Source organism: Ambystoma mexicanum, unplaced genomic scaffold, assembly GCF_040938575.1.
Source record: "Ambystoma mexicanum isolate Mex_15411 unplaced genomic scaffold, UKY_AmexF1_1 Mex_scaf10, whole genome shotgun sequence".
NCBI classification, from domain to species: domain Eukaryota; kingdom Metazoa; phylum Chordata; class Amphibia; order Caudata; family Ambystomatidae; genus Ambystoma; species Ambystoma mexicanum.
Window position 1 is genome coordinate 2,085,897 of NW_027182325.1, and position 6,604 is coordinate 2,092,500.

The following is a 6,604-nucleotide window of genomic DNA, read 5'->3' on the forward strand; positions in this document are numbered from 1 at the left end:
ACTCACTAGGCCCAGAGCCTACGGCCACACCACACTGAATGCGCCTGATCTCGTCTGATCTCAGAAGCTAAGCAGTGTCGGGCCTAGTTAGTACCTGGATGGGAGACCGCCTGGGAATACCAGGTGCTGTAGGCTTTTTTGTACTCCAAGTTCAGGAAGTGAGCCATTTCTCAATTGCCTTTCAAAACTGCAAGGTCTAGCCGACTAGATGCTTAAAAGTACAAAACTCACTAGGCCCAGAGCCTACGGCCACACCACACTGAATGCGCCCGATCTCGTCTGATCTCGGAAACTAAGCAGTGTCGGGCCTAGTTAGTACCTGGATGGGAGACCACCTGGGAATACCAGGTGCTGTAGGCTTTTTTGTGCTCCAAGTTCAGGAAGTGAGCCATTTCACAATTGCCTTTCAAAACTGCAAGGTCTAGCCGACTAGATGCTTAAAAGTACAAACTCACTAGGCCCAGAGCCTACGGCCACACCACACTGAATGCGCCCGATCTCGGAAGCTAAGCAGGGTCGGGCCTAGTTAGTACCTGGATGGGAGACTGCCTGGGAATACCAGGTGCTGTAGGCTTTTTTTGTGCTCCATGATTAGTAATTGCGCAACTTCTCAATTATTTTTCAAATTTGGTATGTTTCCAAAATAATTGTATCCCGTTTTATAGCGGAAATGTTGGACAACATCATGAGGGCTGGAGCTACCTTTTTACATAGAATTAGCATACAGGTAGTGTGTTCATGGGTAATAAATCAACTTTCACATGTAATGCAGTACAGAGAATATTGAGTCCTTCAAGAGGCATGAAAGAAAACCATTATTGTGTTGATTGTTCTCTCCACCTCCCTGCAACAGACACAGGATGGATGAATTAAAGTTATCCTACCAGACATAGGAGTCCTGAATGGGCCCACCAGTCTTATATATCTCGCCTGATCGAGCCTGATCGAGCGATGAGCGTGGTATCATGTTGCAAGTGGCTGCATGGCTTAGCTTACTAAATGCAAATGCATAAGAGTAATATTCTTAGCATTCCTAGAGCCTACGGCCACACCACACTGAATGCACCCGATCTTGTCTGATCTCGGAAGTTAAGCAGTGTCAGGCCTAGTTAGTACCTGGATGGGAGACCGCCTGGGAATACCAGGTGCTGTAGGCTTTTTTGTGCTCCAAGTTCAGGAAGTGAGCCATTTCTCAATTGCCTTTCAAAACTGCAAGGTCTAGCTGACTAGATGCTTAAAAGTACAAAACTCACTAGGCCCAGAGCCTACGGCCACACCACACTGATTGCGCCCGATCTCGTCTGATCTCGGAAGCTAAGCAGTGTCGGGCCTAGTTAGTACCTGGATGGGAGACCACCTGGGAATACCAGGTGCTGTAGGCTTTTTTGTGCTCCAAGTTCAGGAAGTGAGCCATTTCACAATTGCCTTTCAAAACTGCAAGGTCTAGCCGACTAGATGCTTAAAAGTACAAAACTCACTAGGCCCAGAGCCTACGGCCACACCACACTGAATGCGCCCGATCTCGTCTGATCTCGGAAGCTAAGCAGTGTCGGGCCTAGTTAGTACCTGGATGGGAGACCACCTGGGAATACCAGGTGCTGTAGGCTTTTTTGTGCTCCAAGTTCAGGAAGTGAGCCATTTCACAATTGCCTTTCAAAACTGCAAGGTCTAGCCGACTAGATGCTTAAAAGTACAAACTCACTAGGCCCAGAGCCTACGGCCACACCACACTGAATGCGCCCGATCTCGGAAGCTAAGCAGGGTCGGGCCTAGTTAGTACCTGGATGGGAGACTGCCTGGGAATACCAGGTGCTGTAGGCTTTTTTTGTGCTCCATGATTAGTAATTGCGCAACTTCTCAATTATTTTTCAAATTTGGTATGTTTCCAAAATAATTGTATCCCGTTTTATAGCGGAAATGTTGGACAACATCATGAGGGCTGGAGCTACCTTTTTACATAGAATTAGCATACAGGTAGTGTGTTCATGGGTAATAAATCAACTTTCACATGTAATGCAGTACAGAGAATATTGAGTCCTTCAAGAGGCATGAAAGAAAACCATTATTGTGTTGATTGTTCTCTCCACCTCCCTGCAACAGACACAGGATGGATGAATTAAAGTTATCCTACCAGACATAGGAGTCCTGAATGGGCCCACCAGTCTTATATATCTCGCCTGATCGAGCCTGATCGAGCGATGAGCGTGGTATCATGTTGCAAGTGGCTGCATGGCTTAGCTTACTAAATGCAAATGCATAAGAGTAATATTCTTAGCATTCCTAGAGCCTACGGCCACACCACACTGAATGCACCCGATCTCGACTGATCTCGGAAGTTAAGCAGTGTCAGGCCTAGTTAGTACCTGGATGGGAGACCGCCTGGGAATACCAGGTGCTGTAGGCTTTTTTGTGCTCCAAGTTCAGGAAGTGAGCCCTTTCTCAATTGCCTTTTAAAACTGCAAGGTCTAGCCGACTAGATGCTTAAAAGTACAAAACTCACTAGGCCCAGAGCCTACGGCCACACCACACTGAATGTGCCTGATCTCGTCTGAGCTCAGAAGCTAAGCAGTGTCGGGCCTAGTTAGTACCTGGATGGAAGACCGCCTGGGAATACCAGGTGCTGTAGGCTTTTTTGTACTCCAAGTTCAGGAAGTGAGCCATTTCTCAATTGCCTTTCAAAACTGCAAGGTCTAGCCGACTAGATGCTTAAAAGTACAAAACTCACAAGAACCAGAGCCTACGGCCACACCACACTGAATGCGCCCGATCTCGTCTGATCTCGGAAGCTAAGCAGTGTCGGGCCTCGTTAGTACCTGGATGGGAGACCGCCTGGGAATACCAGGTGCTGTAGGCTTTTTTGTGCTCCAAGTTCAGGAAGTGAGCCATTTCTCAATTGCCTTTCAAAACTGCAAGGTCTAGCTGACTAGATGCTTAAAAGTACAAAACTCACTAGGCCCAGAGCCTACGGCCACACCACACTGATTGCGCCCGATCTCGTCTGATCTCGGAAGCTAAGCAGTGTCGGGCCTAGTTAGTACCTGGATGGGAGACCACCTGGGAATACCAGGTGCTGTAGGCTTTTTTGTGCTCAAAGTTCAGGAAGTGAGCCATTTCACAATTGCCTTTCAAAACTGCAAGGTCTAGCCGACTAGATGCTTAAAAGTACAAAACTCACTAGGCCCAGAGCCTACGGCCACACCACACTGAATGTGCCCGATCTCGGAAGCTAAGCAGGGTCAGGCCTAGTTAGTACCTGGATGGGAGACTGCCTGGGAATACCAGGTGCTGTAGGCTTTTTTGTGCTCCATGATTAGTAATTGCGCAACTTCTCAATTATTTTTCAAATTTGGTATGTTTCCAAAATAATTGTATCCCGTTTTATAGCGGAAATGTTGGACAACATCATGAGGGCTGGAGCTACCTTTTTACATAGAATTAGCATACAGGTAGTGTGTTCATGGGTAATAAATCGACTTTCACATGTAATGCAGTACAGAGAATATTGAGTCCTTCAAGAGGCATGAAAGAAAACCATTATTGTGTTGATTGTTCTCTCCACCTCCCTGCAACAGACACAGGATGGATGAATTAAAGTTATCCTACCAGACATAGGAGTCCTGAATGGGCCCACCAGTCTTATATATCTCGCCTGATCGAGCCTGATCGAGCGATGAGCGTGGTATCATGCTGCAAGTGGCTGCATGGCTTAGCTTACTAAATGCAAATGCATAAGAGTAATATTCTTAGCATTCCTAGAGCCTACGGCCACACCACACTGAATGCACCCGATCTCGTCTGATCTCGGAAGTTAAGCAGTGTCAGGCCTAGTTAGTACCTGGATGGGAGACCGCCTGGGAATACCAGGTGCTGTAGGCTTTTTTGTGCTCCAAGTTCAGGAAGTGAGCCCTTTCTCAATTGCCTTTTAAAACTGCAAGGTCTAGCCGACTAGATGCTTAAAAGTACAACACTCACTAGGCCCAGAGCCTACGGCCACACCACACTGAATGCGCCTGATCTCGTCTGATCTCAGAAGCTAAGCAGTGTCGGGCCTAGTTAGTACCTGGATGGGAGACCGCCTGGGAATACCAGGTGCTGTAGGCTTTTTTGTACTCCAAGTTCAGGAAGTGAGCCATTTCTCAATTGCCTTTCAAAACTGCAAGGTCTAGCCGACTAGATGCTTAAAAGTACAAAACTCACTAGGCCCAGAGCCTACGGCCACACCACACTGAATGCGCCCGATCTCGTCTGATCTCGGAAGCTAAGCAGTGTCGGGCCTAGTTAGTACCTGGATGGGAGACCACCTGGGAATACCAGGTGCTGTAGGCTTTTTTGTGCTCCAAGTTCAGGAAGTGAGCCATTTCACAATTGCCTTTCAAAACTGCAAGGTCTAGCCGACTAGATGCTTAAAAGTACAAACTCACTAGGCCCAGAGCCTACGGCCACACCACACTGAATGCGCCCGATCTCGGAAGCTAAGCAGGGTCGGGCCTAGTTAGTACCTGGATGGGAGACTGCCTGGGAATACCAGGTGCTGTAGGCTTTTTTTGTGCTCCATGATTAGTAATTGCGCAACTTCTCAATTATTTTTCAAATTTGGTATGTTTCCAAAATAATTGTATCCCGTTTTATAGCGGAAATGTTGGACAACATCATGAGGGCTGGAGCTACCTTTTTACATAGAATTAGCATACAGGTAGTGTGTTCATGGGTAATAAATCAACTTTCACATGTAATGCAGTACAGAGAATATTGAGTCCTTCAAGAGGCATGAAAGAAAACCATTATTGTGTTGATTGTTCTCTCCACCTCCCTGCAACAGACACAGGATGGATGAATTAAAGTTATCCTACCAGACATAGGAGTCCTGAATGGGCCCACCAGTCTTATATATCTCGCCTGATCGAGCCTGATCGAGCGATGAGCGTGGTATCATGTTGCAAGTGGCTGCATGGCTTAGCTTACTAAATGCAAATGCATAAGAGTAATATTCTTAGCATTCCTAGAGCCTACGGCCACACCACACTGAATGCACCCGATCTCGACTGATCTCGGAAGTTAAGCAGTGTCAGGCCTAGTTAGTACCTGGATGGGAGACCGCCTGGGAATACCAGGTGCTGTAGGCTTTTTTGTGCTCCAAGTTCAGGAAGTGAGCCCTTTCTCAATTGCCTTTTAAAACTGCAAGGTCTAGCCGACTAGATGCTTAAAAGTACAAAACTCACTAGGCCCAGAGCCTACGGCCACACCACACTGAATGTGCCTGATCTCGTCTGATCTCAGAAGCTAAGCAGTGTCGGGCCTAGTTAGTACCTGGATGGAAGACCGCCTGGGAATACCAGGTGCTGTAGGCTTTTTTGTACTCCAAGTTCAGGAAGTGAGCCATTTCTCAATTGCCTTTCAAAACTGCAAGGTCTAGCCGACTAGATGCTTAAAAGTACAAAACTCACAAGGACCAGAGCCTACGGCCACACCACACTGAATGCGCCCGATCTCGTCTGATCTCGGAAGCTAAGCAGTGTCGGGCCTCGTTAGTACCTGGATGGGAGACCGCCTGGGAATACCAGGTGCTGTAGGCTTTTTTGTGCTCCAAGTTCAGGAAGTGAGCCATTTCTCAATTGCCTTTCAAAACTGCAAGGTCTAGCTGACTAGATGCTTAAAAGTACAAAACTCACTAGGCCCAGAGCCTACGGCCACACCACACTGATTGCGCCCGATCTCGTCTGATCTCGGAAGCTAAGCAGTGTCGGGCCTAGTTAGTACCTGGATGGGAGACCACCTGGGAATACCAGGTGCTGTAGGCTTTTTTGTGCTCCAAGTTCAGGAAGTGAGCCATTTCACAATTGCCTTTCAAAACTGCAAGGTCTAGCCGACTAGATGCTTAAAAGTACAAAACTCACTAGGCCCAGAGCCTACGGCCACACCACACTGAATGTGCCCGATCTCGGAAGCTAAGCAGGGTCAGGCCTAGTTAGTACCTGGATGGGAGACTGCCTGGGAATACCAGGTGCTGTAGGCTTTTTTGTGCTCCATGATTAGTAATTGCGCAACTTCTCAATTATTTTTCAAATTTGGTATGTTTCCAAAATAATTGTATCCCGTTTTATAGCGGAAATGTTGGACAACATCATGAGGGCTGGAGCTACCTTTTTACATAGAATTAGCATACAGGTAGTGTGTTCATGGGTAATAAATCGACTTTCACATGTAATGCAGTACAGAGAATATTGAGTCCTTCAAGAGGCATGAAAGAAAACCATTATTGTGTTGATTGTTCTCTCCACCTCCCTGCAACAGACACAGGATGGATGAATTAAAGTTATCCTACCAGACATAGGAGTCCTGAATGGGCCCACCAGTCTTATATATCTCGCCTGATCGAGCCTGATCGAGCGATGAGCGTGGTATCATGTTGCAAGTGGCTGCATGGCTTAGCTTACTAAATGCAAATGCATAAGAGTAATATTCTTAGCATTCCTAGAGCCTACGGCCACACCACACTGAATGCACCCGATCTCGTCTGATCTCGGAAGTTAAGCAGTGTCAGGCCTAGTTAGTACCTGGATGGGAGACCGCCTGGGAATACCAGGTGCTGTAGGCTTTTTTGTGC

The 6,604-nt window shown here is 47.2% G+C and overlaps 17 non-coding genes and 5 pseudogenes across 17 annotated transcripts; all 22 read left to right on the forward strand.

Annotated features, from left to right (window-relative positions):
- Positions 1-16: 16 nt before the first annotated feature.
- On the forward strand, positions 17-135 carry LOC138542201 (5S ribosomal RNA). The gene has a single exon (XR_011290188.1). It is a non-coding gene; the product is annotated as a 5S ribosomal RNA (ribosomal RNA).
- Positions 136-241: 106 nt separating this feature from the next.
- LOC138537194 (5S ribosomal RNA) lies at positions 242-360 on the forward strand. The gene has a single exon (XR_011285338.1). It is a non-coding gene; the product is annotated as a 5S ribosomal RNA (ribosomal RNA).
- A 105-nt stretch (positions 361-465) lies between these two features.
- Positions 466-574, forward strand: LOC138543560 (5S ribosomal RNA; annotated as a pseudogene).
- Positions 575-1,038: 464 nt separating this feature from the next.
- Positions 1,039-1,157, forward strand: LOC138540470 (5S ribosomal RNA). The gene has a single exon (XR_011288517.1). It is a non-coding gene; the product is annotated as a 5S ribosomal RNA (ribosomal RNA).
- Positions 1,158-1,263: 106 nt separating this feature from the next.
- On the forward strand, positions 1,264-1,382 carry LOC138547990 (5S ribosomal RNA). The gene has a single exon (XR_011291810.1). It is a non-coding gene; the product is annotated as a 5S ribosomal RNA (ribosomal RNA).
- Positions 1,383-1,488: 106 nt separating this feature from the next.
- Positions 1,489-1,607, forward strand: LOC138549803 (5S ribosomal RNA). The gene has a single exon (XR_011293574.1). It is a non-coding gene; the product is annotated as a 5S ribosomal RNA (ribosomal RNA).
- Positions 1,608-1,712: 105 nt separating this feature from the next.
- Positions 1,713-1,821, forward strand: LOC138543561 (5S ribosomal RNA; annotated as a pseudogene).
- Positions 1,822-2,285: 464 nt separating this feature from the next.
- On the forward strand, positions 2,286-2,404 carry LOC138538729 (5S ribosomal RNA). The gene has a single exon (XR_011286818.1). It is a non-coding gene; the product is annotated as a 5S ribosomal RNA (ribosomal RNA).
- A 106-nt stretch (positions 2,405-2,510) lies between these two features.
- Positions 2,511-2,629, forward strand: LOC138541238 (5S ribosomal RNA). Its single transcript, XR_011289249.1, has one exon. It is a non-coding gene; the product is annotated as a 5S ribosomal RNA (ribosomal RNA).
- A 106-nt stretch (positions 2,630-2,735) lies between these two features.
- On the forward strand, positions 2,736-2,854 carry LOC138550296 (5S ribosomal RNA). The gene has a single exon (XR_011294052.1). It is a non-coding gene; the product is annotated as a 5S ribosomal RNA (ribosomal RNA).
- A 106-nt stretch (positions 2,855-2,960) lies between these two features.
- LOC138547991 (5S ribosomal RNA) lies at positions 2,961-3,079 on the forward strand. The gene has a single exon (XR_011291811.1). It is a non-coding gene; the product is annotated as a 5S ribosomal RNA (ribosomal RNA).
- Positions 3,080-3,185: 106 nt separating this feature from the next.
- Positions 3,186-3,294, forward strand: LOC138546459 (5S ribosomal RNA; annotated as a pseudogene).
- Positions 3,295-3,757: 463 nt separating this feature from the next.
- LOC138549072 (5S ribosomal RNA) lies at positions 3,758-3,876 on the forward strand. The gene has a single exon (XR_011292858.1). It is a non-coding gene; the product is annotated as a 5S ribosomal RNA (ribosomal RNA).
- Positions 3,877-3,982: 106 nt separating this feature from the next.
- Positions 3,983-4,101, forward strand: LOC138542213 (5S ribosomal RNA). Its single transcript, XR_011290200.1, has one exon. It is a non-coding gene; the product is annotated as a 5S ribosomal RNA (ribosomal RNA).
- Positions 4,102-4,207: 106 nt separating this feature from the next.
- Positions 4,208-4,326, forward strand: LOC138549814 (5S ribosomal RNA). The gene has a single exon (XR_011293585.1). It is a non-coding gene; the product is annotated as a 5S ribosomal RNA (ribosomal RNA).
- Positions 4,327-4,431: 105 nt separating this feature from the next.
- On the forward strand, positions 4,432-4,540 carry LOC138543562 (5S ribosomal RNA; annotated as a pseudogene).
- A 464-nt stretch (positions 4,541-5,004) lies between these two features.
- LOC138538730 (5S ribosomal RNA) lies at positions 5,005-5,123 on the forward strand. The gene has a single exon (XR_011286819.1). It is a non-coding gene; the product is annotated as a 5S ribosomal RNA (ribosomal RNA).
- A 106-nt stretch (positions 5,124-5,229) lies between these two features.
- LOC138539959 (5S ribosomal RNA) lies at positions 5,230-5,348 on the forward strand. The gene has a single exon (XR_011288017.1). It is a non-coding gene; the product is annotated as a 5S ribosomal RNA (ribosomal RNA).
- Positions 5,349-5,454: 106 nt separating this feature from the next.
- LOC138550297 (5S ribosomal RNA) lies at positions 5,455-5,573 on the forward strand. The gene has a single exon (XR_011294053.1). It is a non-coding gene; the product is annotated as a 5S ribosomal RNA (ribosomal RNA).
- Positions 5,574-5,679: 106 nt separating this feature from the next.
- On the forward strand, positions 5,680-5,798 carry LOC138547992 (5S ribosomal RNA). Its single transcript, XR_011291812.1, has one exon. It is a non-coding gene; the product is annotated as a 5S ribosomal RNA (ribosomal RNA).
- A 106-nt stretch (positions 5,799-5,904) lies between these two features.
- LOC138546460 (5S ribosomal RNA) lies at positions 5,905-6,013 on the forward strand (annotated as a pseudogene).
- A 463-nt stretch (positions 6,014-6,476) lies between these two features.
- LOC138549073 (5S ribosomal RNA) lies at positions 6,477-6,595 on the forward strand. The gene has a single exon (XR_011292859.1). It is a non-coding gene; the product is annotated as a 5S ribosomal RNA (ribosomal RNA).
- The last annotated feature ends 9 nt before the right edge of the window (positions 6,596-6,604 follow it).